Here is a 21,821-nt window from a genome sequence, read left to right as displayed (position 1 = left end):
AGCTTTATAAAGCTTCTCATGCAAGTGAAAGGCTCACTCCTTGTTAAGTAGCGTGTCACAGGAAACCAAGGAAAGGAAAACCACTGTGCACCTCTTGTAATTTCCATTTATCAAATTGGTGAAACAAGGGTGTATTTTCAGAAATCTTTAGCAATATTTTTACTGATAACCCTTGTTTCACCTCTACAAGGACACCTAGAAGTAGTAAAATCATTTTTCTTTTTGCATTAAGAGTATCTTAAAATGTACTGTAGCTTTAAAGAGGCAATTAGTATTTTGACTCCTTGTTATTAATTCCTTCATTTCCCTCTTACAACCTTGAGGATTCTCTCTTGTTCCTCCTCCACGTCCAGGAATCCATGTATGAAGTGTATTACTTAATTTCAGTTACAATGTTAATTACAGAAGACAAGCGGTTACTGAATCTTGCACCATAATTAATCAACCTGATATTTACTTACTACATTGTTCCTACCGGATTAAGCTGTAGCTAGACAAGCAGGGCAAGGAAAGTGAGTGACAGAAGCATTATCATGGCACTCTGCCTCCCATTGGGAAAGTTCGTCTTCCTTCTGAAAGAGACGCCTTCAGGGATCATGTAATTTGAATTCCCTGTGAATTTGGTGTCATCTTAGCTTGACCAGCTCTGGAAGAACATATTAACCTCCCCTTGTGATTTTCAGAAAACCATTCTAATTTAGCAAGTAATTAAGGGTCACATGTAGGATAAGGAGCTGGATAAGCTTGGATTACGCACAGGAAGCTTTGTCTCCACAGCAACCCCGGCGGAGAGCTGCTGGCGCCGGGTCAGGCCGTCACTGAAGCCCGCGCTGCATTTCCACCTGGTGAGCCAGTGCTGGAAACAAATGCCCGCAAAGGTGGTCATCGCCAAAAACTCCAGGACAAAGGCTGCAACCAGTGGGAGTGTGCTGCCGAGCAAGGTCGAGAGAAGTCCACAACAGTGACGCTTGACAGACCCCATGTCTTTGTAAGCGAAAATTTCCTCGGTCATCATCCACGACTTTCTCTCAGTGTGAAGCGGCCGGTGTCTGCGCAAGCTGCCGCCGCTAACGCTTGGCCTCCGCGCCTGACGTCAGCCTCTGGCTGGCTGCGGGCCATGCCCACGGGCAGCAGGGCACAGGGCACCCCAGCTCAGGGCATGGCTCCCCATCGCAGGGCTGCAGGCTCTCGGAGACAATCTCCTAGATCTGTTGGGGCGGGCACGGTGGGTTAACTCCACAGGCATGGCTAAAACATCCAAGCAGGTCGTTCGGACACGTACCTTTTATTTTTAGCTTTGAAACCAAGAAAACCGTTTTTCTTTCTTGCTCTGGAGAAACTTTCAGATTTCTATCCAATTTAAAATCAACTCCCCTGACTTCAGAAATTCCTTGTTCTCACCAGCATCTATTTCTATGAAAATATACAGGCTTTCCAGTGGAAGAGGCTTTTTAAAAAGCGAATAAGTTAACATTTTCTGTTAACATGCTGACATTGCTTAATGTAAGAAACATTAGGGAATCCAATTATTGTGCTATAAAGCAGCATTACTAAAATATTATAGGGTACAAAGAGTAGGAATGACCTATTGGATATGAAATGCTTTCTCAATTCATTTGTACCTTAGCTATCTCCTGTGATCTGTGAGGGAAAGAACCACACAGGTTTTTTTCAAAGCTCTCTTCAGAACAAATAAGCATTCTCTACTTTTTGCTAAAGTCAGATGACATTGTCATATTATCCCTTTTAACAGTTGGGCCATTCTTGGATCTGGAATGCAGGTACATCTAACTTTATACCATGCTTTTTGGAAATGCATCTCCATTGTGGATATATAAATGAGGACAGTTTTTATTTCACCTTCTCTGCTGTTTTCATGTGCAGCCTTTGTTTCACATTAGACCACCGCTGCTGGCACTGTGGGAATTGAGACACTCCACTCTCTCAAACATATACGTTAGAACTTGCCATAAAAAGAAGACTGTGATGAAGGTGAGCTGAGAACCTGTCACGTTTGTGGCAGCCACTGGCCCCAGCGAGTCTGCAGTGAGCATTAAGTATACTGCTGCTCACAGAAAACTGACCAAAGGAGAGCACTGCATGGAGGAGAGATCTGGAAAACACAGCTATCAGTAAAGGCACACTTCTAACATCAGTGAAGATTAGATGAAGGGGAGCACACCACAACCCATAAAACATAAAAATGGTTCTTTAAAAAAAAAAGAAAAAAAAAAAAAACAAACACAAAACAAAGGAATTTACCTTCTGTGTCAACAAGTAACTGTTAAAAAGAATAGTGACTTTAAATGAGTATTGGTTTTAAACAGGAAATTTTGTATTTGTTACAACTGCAGAGTACCTGGAGAGAGTGCTGACAAGGCATAGCATCTCTGCAAAAGCTTTATTAGGAAAAGTGTCTGTGCTGCAGTGTCTGCTTGGCAGACATACAGGACAGATCATCTCTCAGAATTCCTTCCTTTCTTGATAATCCTTGCTCTGCTTTATTCTTTATATTTCACAGTTCCAGGCTAAAAAAAAAAGTCACAATAGTATCTAGTTCCTCAAGTGGTATTACCAGGACAGTTAAAGGACTTGAGCAGTGTTGTTAGTAATAATTTGTTTGCACGTAAAAATGCTGTACAGACTGAGATAGGGACAGAGAACATTTTTTCTCTGGTTATTTTACTATTTTATTTATCATGCTACATCTTTGGTTCCCCTGGCCTGGACTAACATCAGAGTTTCTAAAATAAAGCATCCTTGTTCAAACATTATTATGATACCATTTTGTTGCAGAAAATGTTCTGTGGCTCTTCTCTTGGCTGCAAGTTGTCTACCACACCTTGTTGTGCACGGTATGCTATTGCAGGTGACTTCTGGGTGAGCTAAGGCAAAGCTTCAGCTGTGCCAAAAATTGCTTGGAAGTTCACTGGTATGAATTTATCTTGATATGGAACAAATAAAAATATCCTGCCTGACTTAACAAAGTTCAGGCTGCAAAGTAATTTTTGTACCTATCTTCGTATTGGTTATATTAGTGTATTTAGGCAGGATCAGAATCCCAGTGCCACTGAGGTACAAGGAAAGCTTAACCTGATTCCTGGCAGGACTCAGTTCAGCATCTGATCTAGCAGATGTACCAGCCAAAATTTTACCAAGGGTAACAAGTGAGCCCTAGGATCAAGTCAGACATTCCACAACTTAAGTAGTGTAAAATGCGCGAACAAGGTTATGGTGAAGCTTTGTAGCTTCCACATGGCTCTCAGATACTCTTCAGCAAGCGGTCAACTTCCACAATGGTTCCATTCCAGCCCTTTTCTCTTTAGCACTTTTATTAAGGAAATACTGTTAATGCTGGTGTTCCACAGTAAAGGAAGCAAATGCTTTTCACTGTGCAGAAGGCTTTGTGTTCATATTTGCTCTGGTTCCCAAAATAAATAGCAGGCTAGTTAGCAAAATCATGAGTATGAGGTGAAGGCAAGGCACGTCCTCTTCAGCCACCAGTTTAGGGATGCCATCACAGATTTAAAAAAATGGCAGGAGACACCATTTGCTAATTATTATTCCCAGATCAAAACTAAACCTTAGAAATAATACTTAGTCATAAAATAATAAAGGGCATTGCTCTTTCTGTGACCTGCTTAGTAGATGAGGCTAGATTTCAAAAAGATGCATAAATTGGTTGGCTAATTCCACAGACACATGAGTTAATGAATTGCTAAGAGCCTAACATGCTTTAAAAGTCAAATGGCTTAGCCTAAATGTGGCCTAAAGGTGCAGAAACCCATGGTAGTAATTGTTATTTTGATAGTTTTAGCTTTCATACACATCCACTGGAAATTGGTGGGGGTATCTCACCATGCAAGGATCCTTTTTGGACCCCAGGAGGCAAGTGCAGTGGCACAAAAGCTCATCCTCTGTCTCATTCTTACCTTCTTTTGTGCTTTACTCAGTTCTAGGGCTGCAGACTGACAATATTCAGTCAGCTCTTCCCAGATCTTGTTGAGTATTTTAAATACCGAACATCTTCACCACAGTGAGCCCCCTTCTAACACACTCTCCTGCAACTTTGAATGGCGAATTTTGAGTTATATTTTATTAAAACGAGCAATTGTCCTGTTCATGTTTATCTCAAGCAGGGACGAGCTGAGCTGATTTAAAAACATCTGAACCTCTTTGAGCATTAAAAGTTGACAAATTTAGAATCTTTTAAAGCAAATGACCTGGAAGTGAACCATGAAAAACATGGAAGCACCCCCAGCTTTGAACTTTGGCTTCTTGAGCACAGCCTCTGGACAAGCTGCTCGTGTGATCCTCGGCACAGCACAACACAACTAACACCACGCAGTCTTCTCACTGCTTCCCCACTCTACTTGATGAGTCCTTTTCACTTGCCAGGCATCTACCCCATGCTTGGAGTCTCACCTCTGCTACATTCGTTCTCTCGTTTGCTTTACTTCACCTCCCCTCCTTCCCCTGTTTGCTTTCTCCAGGATACTTATCTGCCTCCTGACAACAGGCCTTCCCTCAGCAGTTGGACACGTTTCTAGATACTTCATTGTTTCTCTAATGCAATATAACTGTCAGCCCTAATGGGGAGGACAATATAAGGAATGATCAATCCCTAAAGCATCGCTTGATGGCTGAAGGACCGTCCAGATTGTGTTCACTGCAAGCATGCACTTTCCCCCTTTAGTTTCTACATGCAAGCAGGAAGGAGCTCTTGGTAATTTTGGTACCCAAAGGATAACTAATCAGATAAAAGCCACATTCAATTTAACTTTGTCAAGAATTTTACTGCTCGAAGTAGAAGCAATGTGCAGAATTCAGGGGAAAACATACACTTATGCACTGAGACATGCTCACAGCATCCTGGTCACTCAACTGACTGGCTTCCAGGGACCTTGGATGGCAGGGCTCCCGACCGCAGCAAGCGTGCAGCCGTGCAGGCTGGGCTGCCCCAGCCACCCCACAGCAGCGCTGGGTCACCACACAGGTCCCTGCAGAAGGGTTCCAGAGCACGCGTCCAGCTCTCCTTGGACGTGCATGCCCCAGCCCTGCCCGCTGTGCCCATTTGGACTGTGGCTGTATTCTCTGGTGGCATTAAAACCCCATCCCTTCCATTTGCAGCAGTTCCTACTGAGCCTGGCTGCATCCCCCTTGTCTTTCTTCAGTTGCACTGGAAGCTGCAAAGCCTGTTTCAGGCTACCTGGCAACTGTTTTTAGCATCCAGTGTTACCTAAAGGATGGAGATACTTCTTAGTACAATCAGTATTATAGAAAGAGGTCATGCATTTCCCAACATTACACTTCTGTTCTTTTTACCAGAAGAAGTTAAGTAGTGTTGTTTCACAGGAGCCGCTTCTCACCTTTCTCTGAAACAATGATCACTTTTTCTGCAATGCTGAGCTTGTGACTAGCACTGCATGCAGTATCCTGAAGAATCCAGTTCCTGAGTTGTGAAGTCTGTTCCTTATTGCTGGTATGCTTGTTAGTTTCCAGTCACCGCTAACCAAATGACTAGGCTCTAGCAGCAGCACCTTGCCTGATGCTGTACTTTAACTCCTGGAAAGGCAGTAGCATGTAACGGGAGCACTTTAACAGCTTGTGAGATACTCCCCCAGTGAGCATAGCACGGAAACACAAACAGAAGATGAAGCTTGAAAAATCAGGTGCCTTTTGCTTTGCACACTTCACCAACTGCTGCTTTTGCTTTTTCAGGCAACCTGCATTCCCATGCCTTCCTTTAGTCAGTCAGTCCAGCTCACCATATGACCATTGCCATCAGTCCATCAGTCCTGTAGCTTTTCCAGCTGCTCACTGTGCCTGTGGTGTCTCAGGACACGGTACAGGGCATGTGGGCCTGACTCCCCAGCAACCTCTGTCCTGGGCAACCTATGCAGAAGAGGGGTTGGAAAGGACAAGAGTAAAAACCTGCCCACCTTTCCCTAGGGTTCTTTCCAGACTTGCTGTATTTTCAGTCTCCTGTGATACCCTTCAGGTATTTTCTTTGGAAATAGCAGTCCCTTACTGTCACCCCTTGGGCCTTTTCCCTTCACGTGAACTTCATGAACAGGCTTTACTTCCTTTGGAGAGGACTTAATTATTAAACATTAGCCTAAGAGTGTTTGTGGTGAACTGACATTTCCAAAACGACCAATATTCAGGAAGAGACATTTTCAGACTTTATTGTACAGAGCAGCAGGAAGAAGGATGAGGAAAGGCAGGGAAGTTTCACTCACCTGCCTCTCCTGTGCTACTTGCTTTCCCTGGGGACATTACCAACGGCAGCAGTGGCAGGCAAGTGGCTTTTCCACGTGAGGTGCTGTGCCACCGTACCGGGGATACAGAGGGACAGCTGACAAATCCCCTCTCAGGTCAGAGATGACAGATGTGTTGTCCACTGGTGGTAGGAGCCACTGGCCCAGGTTCACCTGTGAGCTGGCCTGAAGGTACACCAAGGAACCAGTCCCAGCAGAAACAAAAGGTGCAATGCTAATTACAGGTGTGATACTGCCTTTGCCGTGTGACATCTGCTCCATGCACTTTGCAACCACTAAACTGTTTACCACTTCTGCAGGAAAAGATAAGGCTTCCAGACCCAAACCTACCAACGAGGGGAGGTGGTTTAAGGCACCTTCATCTCCCGTGTTAGGTGTAGTAGTGCTGCATGTGCCCCCAGGCTGCCTCTGATGCGGCAACAGCCAGAGCAATAACGCCACCATCCAGCAGGACTGGGAACAGTAGGAGCTGAGTAGAGACCTCGGCTCTCTTGCCTCTTCGTTCCTTAGGACCAGGATCACCTTCACCTTCAGAAAATGAAGGTCATTCCTATTTAAATGTGTGCACGTGCTCATTAGGAAGGGAGGGGGCCTGGGAAGCACCTTGCTAACAGCAGCCAGGCAAAAAGTAAACTGGAGGAGGAAATGGAAAGAGGGTAAGATATGTTTAAGGATTACATCTTGGCATGCGCGGCATGTGATTTTACAACCCATGTCATACTGGTTTGGGGTAAACCAGAAACTATTAATCCCATGGGAAACACAGGAAACCCAAGGGACTACCTCCTGCAAGCATTCTGTGAGAACACAGCAGGTAGCAGTGGTGGGAGCGTCGATCTCTGCAGGCACAATCATACCTGCTGTGGAAAACACATGAAGATTTTTAATTTTTAAGTACATAAACTAGGAGCAGGGGGAAGAAAATATATTTGCTCAATTAGCCTTAAAGGGAACCAAGATGATTTTTTTTTTTTTGTATTGTTTTGTTTTGTTTTTAGTTCTGCATCTTCTGGGACTTTTGAGAGCAAGACCTCCGCTGAGCTTTAATAGGTGGATGGCTCTAGGAACACGTTTAGAGGAATTAATTGTAACTTTGTCCACTAGAAAGTTTCTTTCTACCAGCCAGCAAGAAATCCCTCGTTTTCATGACAACCAAAAGAAAAGCAAGTGCCCATGCATAAGATTGAACAGAATCCTGTTTAGAATGTGAATAGGGGGACAAATTACCAGGCATAAACACCTCCCCATGTAACTGGCTGTTTGCAAACTAATTGGTCTTTCCAACTGCTGAGGAAAAAAAAAAAAAAAAAAAAAAAAAAAAAGATAAAAGTGATGAAAGGGGGAGCCTTGACTGTTGATTTCTCCTCAGCATGAATAGACCATCTGAGTTGTCTTAACAAAAGATGCATCGTTCTTGTATGTTTTATAGTTTTATCTGCTTCGTCCTTCATTTTATTTTTATTATTATTTTTTTGTCCAGTATGAAACTGTTCAGCCAAGCAGTTTTGAACGATTTAGAGAACTGGCTGGTGGTACTGAGTCTGTGACAGAGGGGACGAACTTGTCATCATCGGCCAACTTCTCTCCGGAGCCCATACATATGACGTACATGTGAAAAATGCAACCTTGCACCTACTGAAAGATCACGCCATATGTCTGTGTAGACTATATATAAACAGATTCAGAAATGGCAGATTGTTTTCAGCAGTGATGTTTGCAGTGTCCCGTTCAAATAACTTGCAGGATAATTTTTGCCTGTTGCCAGGTGACATCAGCACTAGACCAGTTTTTTTTTTTTTTGTACGTTATCGCTAGGACTCAGGAACGCTTTCAGTAGCAGGGAATTCCAGAATTGGTGTAGAAATTCAGGAGGCAATATCAGCCCACCTTCAAAATAGGTGTAAGATACAGACTACTCAGCATCACTCAAAGCCTTTTTTAGGAAATGTGTATGGATATGGCAAAACTGGGATCTAGGAGCTCCAGATGCAGTTATAGTTAACCATGCAGCCTCTTGCAAGAGGTTTAACACTGTACTCTAATCAAAATACTTTACGTAAAACTGGCAAAAAAAAAAAAAAAAAAAAAAAAAAGTAACAAACATGCAAAGCATTACGAAAAAAAAAAAAAAAAAGAAGTTTCTATCTTTTTCTTTTCTTCATGGGTTCAAAATATTTAGGGTATTTCCATGTATGAATTGTTGCTGAAAACGACGTCCGAGTTATTAATTGCATACCCTGTTTTAAGTAGCAAAAGACCAAAGTTTAAGCTTGCAAAACGCCAAATGCCGAAGCAAGGAGAACGGCAGCACGCTCGCCCCCGAGCACGGGCGCCTCTCCTTCTACAGGGGCGCTTGCAGTTGAGCGTGCCGCAGCTGCTCGTGCCTCGCTTCCCGAGGACAGCGAGCTCCTTGGCACCCGCAGCCCCCCGTGCTTCCGGGGCGCAGCGCCGGCACGGCCCGCTGCTGCTGCTGCTGCTGCTGCTGCTGCTGCTGCCGCCTCGGCCTCGGCCTCGCCCGCGCCGTGCCGGGCCCTGCCGCCGTGCCCAGGCGCTGCCGGCCTTTCCCTTGGCGGCGGCCGCGGCTGGCACGCGGGCGGCAAAGCGGCGAGGGACGAACGCGGCCGCCCCGCCCCGCCCCGCCCGTGCCTTTCTGCGCGAGGTGAGTGTGAGCTGCCCCCCGCAGCCTCTGTCGGCGGGTGAGAACCGTCTCTGCGCGGTTCTTACCCGGGCCCCTGCGGCCACGGGGCCCGCGGCCGGCCCCGCCGGGCACCCGGCACCCGCCGCCAGCAGCCAGCCGCCGGCCTGCCCGCGGCGAGCGGGGCGCGGCTGCCGGCCCGGCACTGCCCCTTCCTCACACGGCTCGGGCCAGCGCAGGGCTGTACCCGAAGTCGGTCACGTCCCTTCAGCTCTCGGCTGCGGCAGGGGCACGGCCGTGCGTGCGTTCGTGTGCTCATACGAGGCGGAGGGGTTGCTTGGGTTTTGGGGTGGGGGGTGCTAAGCCCTCATTAACTCCACTCACGCTGTCTTACTCTGTTTGCCAGTGCTTAAGCACCGCTTTTTAGAAAGGCAACCAATTAGCACCTCATCAGCTCCAATTAGAGGAGACAAAAGCAGTGTAAAGATAACTCAATGAGAGGGGGTGGCACAACATCATGTAATCTCTTAAGACAGCAGTGAGCATTCACTGGGTGAGCTGTGCCGGGCCTATTCACCTTTTTTTTTTTTTTTTTTTCTCCTCTGGATGCATTTAAGACTTTTTTTTTTTTTTTTTTTTTTTTCTCTTCTTCTGGGAAGCCGGGCCTCCCAGGAGTCCCAGAGTCTCTCATTCAGGGCTACCTGTTTACAGCTCACCGAACAGAAGGACCTAAACAATCCTATATTGTACGCCTGTTGCTTCCTTAAACTTAGGCCTCCACAATGACATGTTTTCAGAAGCTGGGCAGAATAAGTTAAAGGCCGGCTTTATACTCATTAAGTGTTCTACTTGTACTGTCTTCTAATTACATGGCAGGGCAACAATGTATTTTTTTTTCAATGGAGTTCTTTGGAGCAGTTAATTTGGTGCCTGTACTAAATGCCCCAAAACATTAATTAGTGTGGAAGGAACCCTAATTTCCTCCGTGGCTTTCCTCTCCATTTACTTCCCTTGTTTTCACATAGGCTTGGATGAGCCTCTATAATGAAATTACCTCATTAATGCCTTTATTCTTGCAGAGTAACTCATTCAAGATCTACCATTTAGTTTTAATTTAATGCTGTCAAAAGCAAAAGGTGCATTCATGTCTTTGATTAGTGCTTTTTTTTTTTTCCTCTCTAAAGAGTGGACAGATTTAAATTATTAAGATGGCAAGTAGTGAGTTATAATTGGATACAAGCAGCACTTCAGTGAATATTAAATGCTTTCAAAGCCTGGCCTATGTGGTCTGCTGACTATTAACTGTGTCCAATGAGTTACTCTGCGGGTTTTGAATTAACGGCACCTTAGCTACTGTGAAGCAAATTAAGTTTAATTTTGTTTATAAAAAACAGTGAAGTTGCATTTATCAACATGACATTTAGTTGTAGCAGAGTTCGGTTTTTCCCATTATGCTGTACTGACCGCATCACTTGGTTCCTCCTGCTAATGCAGGGTCTCATCCCATACGTCACAGTCATGCAAAGCCTAGCTGGAGACCTGTTTATGTATGGGCAGCAGGATTGAACCTTTCGTTTGCAAGAGCTCCTCAGTTCTCAACGTTGTCAAGAAGAAATCACCCCAGCCACACATGACTGCACTTTTTCTTTCCTCCACAGTTGTGTAATGCTTTCCAGGCACCAGTCTCATAATATTTTTCAGAGATGGGGACAATTTCACCTAAAACAGAACTGAATAAAAAAAAATAAAAATAAAAATAAAAAAATAAAAAGAAGAAAAGAAACGAAAAGAAGAGGGATATTGAACACTTCTCTTCTGTAGTGTGGAAAAAAATGAATGTATTTTCACAGCAATGGTTTTCTGTACTGACATTTGAGGCTGTGGGTTTGTACGGAAACTCTCCGTGAAGGTGGTAGCCGGGCAGGGGCTGTCCTGGATCTGCATGGACATCTGTACCCCACGTTGTTGCAAAGAAGCTTGCCTTCCCCATGCCTTTCCACCTTGTGCTGAAGGGGTCATTTCTACAGGCAAAAGTGTGATAACATTAATAGAAAACTCTGCTGTTCTGGGTTACGAGAAGCTGTATCCCAGGGTACTGAGGACTAGCATTAACTTCTGTAGATTTCAAATTAAGCCTTTTGGTGCTTATTTTTTATTAATCGTTTAATGTTTATATACAGATAAACAGATGTGAAGTGCTGTGTTTCTGTAACAATGAGGATTACTGGTTTGTTTTGCCTCAGGGAGGAATGCAGCAGAATCCTTAAGCAAATAGAAGTCTTCTGGTTTTTGGTCTTCAGGAATACTGATGTTTCCACAATACTGGGCTTGCCCTTTGAAGCCATAGCAGGAAGCATGCAAGAGAAGCATCTTTAGGGTGAGATATTTTTGGGTTATGATTTGGTATAAAATTTCAGTCTGGCTTTACCCACTGCTCAGCTTTAAGGCCTAAATTATGACAGTAATTTCATTCATATTTTTATAGATAGTAATCTTTAGTAAGTTTTAATTTAGTAAATTTTAATTTTTAATTTAGTAAATTAATTTAATTTAGTAATTTTTTAGTAAATTTTATAGTAATTCCCACTGCAGTTTTTTGATCACTTACAGGCACGATTAGAATCTGTTAAAAGACTGCTTGCAGAGTTCAGTGATACAAAATATGTCTGCTGTTAATTGTGAATGCACACTTACAAACTGTTTTCATACCAGCAAGTGAGCAAGCAGGATTTAACATCTGATCCTTGATCTTTAGTTCTCTCTCTTCTTCCTCCTTTCATTTTTACAACCCATGTCACAAAATAACAGAGATGCACTCAAAAAAAAAAAAAAAAAGTGCATGTCAAAAGACTTGAGCAACCTCTAGTCTGCCTGGCATGTGTGTGTTGTAATTTATTGTGTGGCTGCAGTGCTCCCAGAGGTCAAAAATCAGAGAATCACATCCATGGAGACAGAGCCTCTGGAGGGCTCAGAGCAGGTGCAGGCGCATCAGCTTGCTCACAGCCTTGTCCACTTGTCCAAGGCCTTTAAGTTTTGAATACTGTGAAAGGCAGGGGAGCTCTCCCTTGGCCCCTGTTCCACCTGCATAGCAAAAACTTTTCCATATGAAATAATTTCCTTAGCAAGGAAAATTACCGTGTTTTCAATCTGAGCATTAAATATCATATGGTGATTTGTTATGATAAGGTTTTCTAGTGCCATCAATTATAAACCTATCATAGTTTGTGTTCTACATATTATAAATATTTGATATATTTATTCCATATTATACATTATATTTGCACAAAATACCGTACAATTATTATATTGTTGGTTTTGTATTATTTAAATAATTCAATATAATTACATAAAATTATTGTAGGAGTAACCAGGTTACCTTTCCCTGTAGAGTGCATATGTTCAGTTACCACCTTGTGTGGAATGAAGATGTGGCCGAGAAGGCTGTTGAGGTGGCTGAGGAAAGAGAAGGGGACTGACAGGTGTGACCCTTGAAGTGCCATGCAAAAGATCCCTTCTGCTGTCTCCCACCCTTTGCAGCACTTTGGGACCAGCTTGTTTGGCCTTTTGGTTCAGAAGTTGTGTTGGCTACGTCTGTGCTCCAGATGAAACAGCACCAAGAACTGCTTTCTGCCACAAGGCCATTTAGCACAGGTTGGGTAACAAGTGTTTCTCTAAGCCATGTGAAGGCTTCAGTCCAGGGATATTTCTGTGTAACATACACTGCCAAATTTAGGCTTCTCCTACCGTCCAACAGCATTCTCCCCCAGGTCCATGTTAGTCTACTGACTGAAGTACGTGCTCAAGAAGCAAGATAACCAGTCCAATTATCTCCTCATCTACAGGAAGTACACACATTTCAAATTATCACACCATAGCTTTTTAGGAAAAAGTGTAAGGAATGGTTCTTGCCATCCACTTCTTTCCTTTTGAAGCAGGGCATTATGCAGAAAAAGAGACAGAGAAGGCAGACAGGTCCCTTGTGCTGGGAGCTGGAGGTGCGTTTGGTCTCTGCTGTCTTTGTATTTCATGCTTGTATGAAAAAAAAAAAAAAAAAAAAGTACTTGGAACAGAGACCAGGAGCCAGGAGTCTTCTCTCTAGGGCAGGTGTCCTTGCTGCAGGATAACCGCAATTGTAGGAGTCACCTAAAGAGCTCAGCTTCTGCTCCATCTGGTCCAGTGACTATCAGACATGGAGAGCAGCTAAGGAGCCCTTTCACCGAATGAGCTAGTTGTACGTGGTGAACCCAGTAAATCTGCATGGCTGCATAGCGGCTCAGTGAAAAACTGGGTGCAGTCTGAGTGCTGATCCCAAGACACAGCCTGAAAACGCTGTAGGACACGCAGATGGAATCTGACATGTGCCTATGCTCAGGCAGAAGGCTTAAGTGGATGTATGAGCCACAACAATCACAACCAAAAACCACTATGAGGATCGACTGAAGTGGCAGTTGACATACATTTTCATTCCTCAGCAAGTATGGAACAAAAAGCAACAGCAGACTCTGGGTATACAGGGCAGGCACACGGAGATCGGTGAGGGAAAGGTGTACATAGAGTAAAAGGCCAGCGGAGTTCTGAGGCAATGGGCCAGGCACAGAAGTCTCCAGGGAAGCTTGTGCTGCACAAAGATCTGGGCTGGCCTGGCTCTGATCTTGCTGGTCCACAGCAGGCACCTTGAGGCTGTGCTTCATGGCACAGACATGCTGCGTTAGGCAGCAGCCATGTACTCCCTGACAGCTGCTGCGTGCTGTTAAAGACCTTAACACCTTGGTGCTGTTAAACTGCTTGTGAGGCCACAACATGGGTTAGGTGAAGGAACTGAGGTTAAAAATAGCTGCTTCCCCCTTCTTTGACAGGTTAATTTCAAGTTCCCTGATGCAACTCATTGCACTGTGCCACCTGTCTGTGTACTGGCACTGTTGGGCAGGAGGGAGCAGAGAAGGATGAGATGAGATGAGATCACACGACCACTGAATCATACAACGGTTTGGGTTGGGAGGGATTGTAAAGATCTAATTCCAACACCTCTGCCATGGGCAGGGACACCTCCCGCTAAATCATGTTTCTCAAAGACTCATCCAGGCTGGCCTTGAACACTTCGAGGGATGGGGCATCCACAGCTTCTCTGGGCAACCTGTTCCAGTGCCTCAATTTCCTCCTTATGCCTAATGTCAGCCTACCCTCTTTTAGTTTAAAGCCATTGAGTGGCTAAGACAAAAGGATCTTTGCCACTGATGGAAATGCTAGCCTCTCCTCGAGTAGGAGACAGTGCAGAGCAACTTAAGTAAGCACGTGCACCTGAAGAGCATGTTTTTACCATCCATTTATGAAGAAGGATTCTTAACAGAGGCAAGTCAGTTTCAAACTGGAGAATTAACTACACAGTGACAAATTACTGCTGGTCAGAGCTCTTACACTCCAGGCAGCGAGTGTTAAAGCGAGCATGGTCCATGCAGACAAGACTGCAGTGTGCGAGTGCCCCCTTTTGTTCTAATGAGACTTCGAGAGCTGTAAGGGAATCACAAGAAAGGTGTCACAGCACTGAAAGGTGACTTTTACAGCTAGCTGGAAAAGTAGCCTGTTAACATGGGAGGCTGACAAAGGCAGGAAGGTGGCTGACAAAGCCCTGGTACTGGAAGAACAGTACAAGGAAAATCAAGAGACATCTGCAACCACAGGGCAGAAATGTGAGCAAGCAGAACCTCTTTCTGCATTATGCTGGAAGAGAAAAAAAAAAAAAAAGTGTGATATCAGCAGGCTCTAGGATCATGCATTGCTCAGGCATAGCGAAGAGTCTGAGGAAGAAGATCTCTGTCGCATAGCATAAGAGCACAGAAAACACCACCGGGTCCGACAAAGCCAGGCGCTCCGATGGGACAACGGGCAGTTCTGCCTACGGGCACAAACGGGCCCTACTGCTCTCTACAGCTCTGTTCCCTGTGTTCCCTGTCCTCCCCAGCCTCTGGATAGAGATGGCAGGGAGTGGAGGGGGCTGGCTGCACCCTGCGGGGAGGGAGCAAGGAGCTGCAGGGACAGCAAAGCTGTCAGGGTACGGAGGCTCCCATCACTGAGATGGGTAATGGGAGCTAAATGCACTGCCAAACGTCCTTCTTAGGAAAGAGAACAAACTCAGATGTTCAGAATGAGTGAGTGATGTGTCAGTGCAGAGCCTGCACTTTGCTCTCTGGTTCACAAGAATTGTCTTAGGTACACGTAGATACCTCTGCCTGCTTTCCACCTAGCAGGATGCCCTTGAAAGGTTTCTAAAGGCAGATACAGTCCTGCCCTGGCAAAAAAAAAAAAAAAAAAAACTTTCCTTTTGTCTGCTGGAACCCCAGACATCACCTATGCTGCATAAATCAGAGAGATTTTATTACTGCGTGGCGTCCCTGCACTGGTGAATTCCTTCATGTGACCCGGGGCTATGCAGAAAACCTGGTCAAGTCTTTTATTCAGTTTGATCAAAAGAGCCCTGACACAGACAAGCATTTAGCTGAATGAGCGTTTCACTATGAATAGCACAAACATTTGGATTCAAGTGTGTGTTAGCAGCAATCAACTGAAATCTTCATAATGAAGGCCTGTGGGAACTGAAGGTAGCTGAAAGAACGGGAAAAGATTCTTTGTGGGGCTAAGCTAAAGACCTGCTTCTTGTAGGCAGGTCAGCTGTGTTCCGCGCAGAGCCGGCAATGTGCAAACACGAGTATTCTGCCTGGCCCCCGCACAACACCGCTAACAATACGGTGGTTGTGGCAAAAGCAGGTCGAAAATTCCCATCGACCTACCGCTGGGGAACGGGGCGCAACGGCCCGGAACCGGTAGCAGGAGAAGGTCTGGCATGACTTGGCAGTGCTTGCAGGACGCAGTACCTTGCCGGGGAGCGCTCGCCTTCCCTCGGGCCTAGTTTACGTGCCCGTGTGTGAAACAGAGAGGGTTACCGGCGGCAGCGATCCTTCGGACAGCACCAGCAGCACCGTTAAAGAAAAGCAGCGAAGCGGCTGACGGCTCCCGCTGGGAAGACGCTCGATGCACGTCGGTTTTGAAGACCCGCATCGGGGAACCGCAGCAGCGCCGACAAGGGAAACGAGCAGCAAAAGGCTGCGCGCGAAGGCCGCCACCCGGGCTCACCGCTCGCGGACACAGCGGGGCCGCCGCCGGCTGCAGCGCCGGGCGCTGCGGGGCCGGACCCGGCCGCACAGCCAGCAGGAGCCGCGCGCGGCGCTCGCGAAGGGCGCGGAGCAGAGCGGCGCGGAGCAGAGCGGCACGGAGCGGTACGGAGCGGAGCGGCACGGAGCGGAGCGGCACGGAGCAGAGCGGCACGGAGCAGAGCGGCACGCCCGGAGCTGCGCAGCGCCGCCGGCTCGCCTCGGGTGCGGGCGAGCTCCGGGCCCCGGCGGCTCGGGGAGCAGCTGCTCGGCCCCCGGCGCCTCCCGGCCCGCGGCTACGAGAGCGCGCGGCGGGGCCCGGGGCGGCAGCGGGAGCCGGGCGGGGCGGGAGCGGGCGCTCTGCCGGCCCGGGGACGCCGAGCGGGCGCCGCGGTCGGCGGCTGCCCCGCGGAGGCAGGCTGAGGGCGCCGGGCCCGCGCCGCCCGGGGCAGGGAGCGCCGCGGGCGGGCCTCGTCGCGGCCCTCGGTGCCCGAGGGGGCCCCGGGGCGGGCCGTGCGCTCTGCGCCCTGAGCGCGGCCGGGCCCCGGCGCGGCTCGGTGCGGAGGAGGGGCCCCGGGCAGCGCTCGGCGCTGCGGGGCCGGAGGTGCCGCCCGGTGCGCTGGAGCCGCCGGGCGTCGGCGGAGCCTCGCGCGGTGAGAGCGGCAGCGCGAGGCGCCGGGCTCCGCCCGCGGGCGGGTGGCAGCGCAGCGGCCGGGTGCGGAGGAGGAAGGCGGGCGGGGGAGGCCGCGCGAGAAGCGCCCGGCCCGCGGGACCCTCGCGGCGGTGGCGGTGAGCGCCGGGCCATCGCTGCCGTGCTCCGCGGCCCCCCGGGCTGCCCGTGCCCTGGCGCCGCCTGCTGCTCGTGCTTCTCGTCAGCCCCCGCCCGGCCGCCGGCTCCGTTTTTTGTTGTAGTTTTTTTTTTTTTTTTCCTTCTCACTCCTGTGAGGTGGTGCCAGGGCTTGTGAAAGTCGTTGGAAGATACCCACCGCATCCTTGTTTCGTGTGGTGCTTTATCTAAAAATAACGCTTGTAACAGGCCGTTTCTTACCCACCGTGTATTTTATTTTACAGGTACTGTCCACGCATGTAAACTTCCACGGTCCATTCTTCCAAAAACTAGGCGGTCTTCCGGAGACGACCACAGGAAAAACATGTAAATGACGAGAACGAAGCGTAGAGCTTAGAGGTGCCCCCGTCTGCTTTTCTCAGGCACTCTCCGTAGGTTGCCCGGCATTTACATGCAGGGCTCTGCTATGGAACAGGAGAGAAGCTCTGGGAATTCTCCTGGTGCCGTGGAGAGAAACACTTTTCCGAAACAGCCTCAACATGCAAAGAAAAACAGAGGGAACGGTGTTGTGAAGGGAAATTCTTTTCTGAAAATCTTTCCCTGCATGTACTGGGTCTGGCTGGGATGGAGTTCGCTTTCCCTGCAGCAGCCCATACAGTGCTCTGCTCTGCGCTTGTAGCTAGAACAGCACTGGTACCTCATCAGTGTTTTGTAGATTGTTGTAGCTGGCGTAGCACCAAGACTCTCTCCAAACCCCCCAGATCCAGCAAGCTTGTGGTGGGTAAGAAGTGGGGAGGGGACATCACCAGGGCAGCAGACCTAAACCAACCAAAGGGATATTCCATACCATCTGATGTCACACTCAGCAATACAAGGTGGGAAAGGGGAAGGAGGGGGGTGGCTCTCTTTTTGAAGATAGCTGTCCTCCCAAACAACTGCTGTGTGTATTGAGGCCCTGCTTCCTGGGATTTGGCTGAACACCACTTGCTGATGGGAAGTAGAGAGTAATTTCTTTCTTCCCTTTATGCTTCTGCACAGCGTTTGCTCATTTATTTATTTATTTATTTATTTATTTATTTATTTATATTTTTCCCCTTTTAATTAAATTATCCTTATCTCAACCCATGAGCTTTTCCTTTTCCTTTTCCTTTTCCTTTTCCTTTTCCTTTTCCTTTTCCTTTTCCTTTTCCTTTTCATTTCTTTTTCTTTTCAGCATACTTTCTTCTCCCTCCCATCCCTCTTTTGAAGAGGAGTGAGAAGGAGGCTGTAGTGGAGTTTAGCTGCCCGGCACTGTAAAACCACCACAGTGCAATAACTGTCTGTGTGGTTCTGTCGTTCTCAGTGGTGCTGCTCTTTGACTTTAAGCAGTGAAAAGCCAGGCTGAAATCTGAGGTGAGCTGTGCCTTCTGTAACTGAATGACAGGGCTGGTGCGAATGCCCCCCCTCAACACCTCATGTAACATCCATAGTGCCAGTGAGCACGTGTAGTGACCATCATCTCATCAGAGATGAACCAGCATCCGAAACCCGCGATTCAGGCTGCTCCCCAGTTGGCTGCCATACAAAGCCGGGCATTTCCGAAGTATCTGCTGAACTCTCTGAGTGGTTCTGGTTGCAGCAACAGCTTGAAAAAACAGCGTTCAGAAGGAGGGCAGGGAAGGCGCTTTTTCTTGTCTGGTGGAAAGGGAGATGGAATTTGGTGTGTAAGGGACCAGCAGGCAGGCTTCTTGCATGCTACATGTGGGTGCTTCCACATGTTGGTTTATGTCAGATGATGTGGCAGTTGGTCAGATTTTCCCTTGACTAAATTAACCGATTGTAGTGGAGATACTAGTGATTATCAGTTATTTGACATTTGCCAGAAGCCCTATGGCACACGGTTTGCTTACAAAAAGAATACTTTATAGTGCACCAGCCAAACAAGAAGTCAATGTATTTAACTAACTATAGAAAAGTCCAGAAAACAAAAGAGTTTGATTTCCAAACATATGTAGCTGAATTTTTTGTGCAAAAGCGCAGATCAGACACACAGGCAAACTTGCTTTTGACAGGCGTAGGTGAAATCTGGTGTGGATGGACAATTCCATCCTACCAAACAAACAAACAAAAAAGAATCCCAAAGTGAGTGGAAGGAACCAGGGTAGTTATATAGGGAAGCCTGAGAGCACGGGGAGTTTCAAGGCTTCCTCGTTCCTCTCATTACAGAGCGTCACCTTCAGTTGCGAAACTTCTGTCAGTTGGTTGAAGTGTTTTCACAGTCCATTTCTGCTTCAAGCTTACCACTACCTTTCCTCGCCTAGAATACTTCATCCCAAACAGTTTAGCTACTTCTAAGCTAGAATGAGTAAAAGTTCCTTAGAGTACAGCATTTCTGGAGTCTTGGATTCCTGCTCTGCCTGTCCCCCAGGGCCTTAGGGACGAGAAATCTTAGGCTTAATGTTTTTTTCCCTATGAAATACGGTCGCATTAAAGGGCGTAGCTGATTAACTTTGACTGACTGTTACTGTTTGGATTCAGGGTACTGGACTATCACGGTCACAGATTCACCTAAATGAGGTAGCACGCTCTCGTTCTAGTCGTGTTCAATGAGAACTGTCACGGCTAGGAACAGTGCATTGAAGGGCAGCGTTCAAACGTTACCCCACAGTGACCCAGGGTGGAGGGTGCCAGGTAGGGGGAAGAGAGGCTCGGCCCTTCGACTGCTCCCGGAAGTCAGAAAGGTGTCCTTCTGGGGGGTGTCTTCCCTAACATCCGCTTGCACTGAACGCAGCTTGCATTATTTCTCTCTTGTAGGTGGGGCCTGAGTGGCTCTGGTCGGGCACGCCGTGGTTCCGATTGGCGGGAGGTTTTCCCGCTTTCATGTACAGGTACGGGGGGGGTCTGAGAAATTCCTCCCCCAACCATCCCCTGTGACACCGGAAGAATATTGCACCTTAATGTTGGAAAAACTGTTAGAAAGTTGCGTAAACGCATAAAGCTGTGAGTGGTATTTTTTTGTTTGTTTGATTGCTTTTATTTATTTTTTTCTTTTTTTAGCTCGCACGTCAGCGCTGCTCCGTGAAGCCGTGCCTGCTGCTCTGCTTCTGCACATGCGCGGAGCCGGCCGCCTTGCCTGAGCAGAGGGAGCCGGGGGGCGCTGCAGGACTCCCGCACGCCGCAAAACGGCAGCGCCCTTCTGCGGAGCGGAAGCAGCACCGGCCGAGCCTGTACCGGGCTGGCAACCGGGGACGGAAGTGGTGTCAGGAAGTGCCTTAACTGAGGGCGGAAGCACTCCCTGATTTGCTGGAAACCCAGGGCGGAAGTGTCATCACGGTGTGCCTTAACTGAGGGCGGAAGCACTTCCTGATTGGCTGGGAGTCGAGGGCGGAAGTGGCGTCAGGACATGCCGGCACTGTGGGCGGAAGCTGTCGGGTCGGGCTGGGCCGGGCTCAGCCCTAGCCGCCGACGCTCGGTGCGGTAACGAGGATGGTGGTCGGGGCCGGGCCGGGAGGGGGCGAGGTGCCAGGCGGGCGGGACTGGAGCACCTGCACGTAATTAATATTTTCCTTTTAAACGGTAATATGCCAGTAGTAAGTGGCTCTTCAGATAATTTTATTTTCGGTTGTTCTCATTTAAAAACAGTCTCCTGCTCCTTTAACAGCTTTCTTTTAAAAGACAGGTTGAAGTTGTGCTGGCGTTAAGAAGCTCTTCACAAGGTACTGGGGCTGTCCTGAGGATTCCACTTGACCAGCCAGCAGAAGAGGCAGGGAAACATACTTACGTTGATGGCCTGAACTTCTCTTCCTATTACTCTTTTTAGTACTAGCCAGCGTGTGTGAGACATCTTTTCCTTCTCCTGTGAAGCAGTGGGCTGGTCTTTCTGGAAGAGGTTGTTTGACCATTGGAATTACACCAGTGAGATTCAAGAAGGAAATGAAATCCAAAAGCAGCAGCGTATCTTTATTACTACGTTAAGTGAGAAAGTGACACGTGGAACGAACTCGTTATAAACAATTCTGAACTCTTTTTCTTAGCGGGAACGTACTTATCTGTACCGTTGAACGTACTTGGGGGGAAAAAAACAAAAAACAAACAAACAAACAAAAAAAACAAACCACAGTAGTACCTTGGAATACATAGGGCGATTCATCCCTTCAGGATCATTACACGGCAGCTGTATGTCACCACAATACACCTCTTTTGCTTAATGGTGGACTTCTAAGAGGGAATTTACTTGGGTCAGGTATACTGTGTGTATGTGGTTTTATGCACGTAGAACTGCCTGTACTACACTATCTTTTAAATAGGTGGTGGTAAGAGGAGACAGCTTTCTTCTAGTAGATTCTTCCTTAAGTTTCTTTAGTGATTCCGGGGGCGCTCACTTGACCGTGATGTGCCTGACCTGGTTAGCATCTAAACCTCCTCCTCTGATGTGGTACAGCTGTCTGCTAAATTAGTTACAGAAAGATGGTGACTTGAACTCAGCCAGTTCTCTCTTACCTCGCTATTGTTTTATCTGGATAATTTGAATTTGGATTAGAGCAGCGGAGGGAAAAGATGCCTTACACTGAAACGGACGCGAGTCTGTGAGAAGAAAGCCAGGCGTCCTTGGAGACTGTGCCAATGAAAAGGCGAAGAAAAATGAGTGGAATAAATCTGAGTGCACGTAGTCCTGCATCCCGAAGGGAGCACAGAAGGAAGGTTGCTTGCTTAGAAGAGCAGTGGATGCTTCGTGCCCGCCTTAAAGAGAATATTAACAGAGAGAATTCTTTGTAAGACAAGCTGCCCCGCGGGGTGTGGGTAGCAAATAAGTTGGAAAAAAGACAGCCACAAGCTCCGAATGGCACAGTAGGCGAGCTGTGATCCGCCCGACAAGGCCTCCCGCGGGCGCCCTCTGCCGCCACCTGCTGGTGGGAAAGGGGTACTGCAGGCGGCCGAGGGGCGCGCATGCGCGGTGATGCACGCGGGCGCCCTCTGCCGCCACCTGCTGGTGT

The 21,821-nt window shown here is 47.6% G+C and overlaps 1 long non-coding RNA gene across 4 annotated transcripts; it reads left to right on the top strand.

The window, feature by feature from the left end:
* The first annotated feature begins 10,119 nt into the window (after window positions 1-10,119).
* Window positions 10,120-21,149, top strand: LOC116500717. Of its 4 annotated transcripts, none has more exons than XR_004254335.1 (4): window positions 10,120-11,293; window positions 17,133-17,214; window positions 19,642-20,299; window positions 20,507-21,149. It is a non-coding gene; the product is annotated as an uncharacterized LOC116500717 (long non-coding RNA). The 4 variants fall into 4 exon arrangements; XR_004254336.1 differs by lacking the exon at window positions 10,120-11,293 and adding an exon at window positions 16,169-16,187; XR_004254334.1 differs by lacking the exon at window positions 10,120-11,293 and having other exon boundaries at window positions 16,999-17,214; window positions 19,642-19,715; window positions 19,885-20,299.
* The last annotated feature ends 672 nt before the right edge of the window (window positions 21,150-21,821 follow it).

This window comes from Aythya fuligula, chromosome Z (assembly GCF_009819795.1).
Source record: "Aythya fuligula isolate bAytFul2 chromosome Z, bAytFul2.pri, whole genome shotgun sequence".
NCBI lineage: Eukaryota > Metazoa > Chordata > Aves > Anseriformes > Anatidae > Aythya > Aythya fuligula.
The sequence above is the reverse complement of the archived record's forward strand: the minus strand, read 5'-3'. Positions and strand labels throughout refer to the sequence as shown.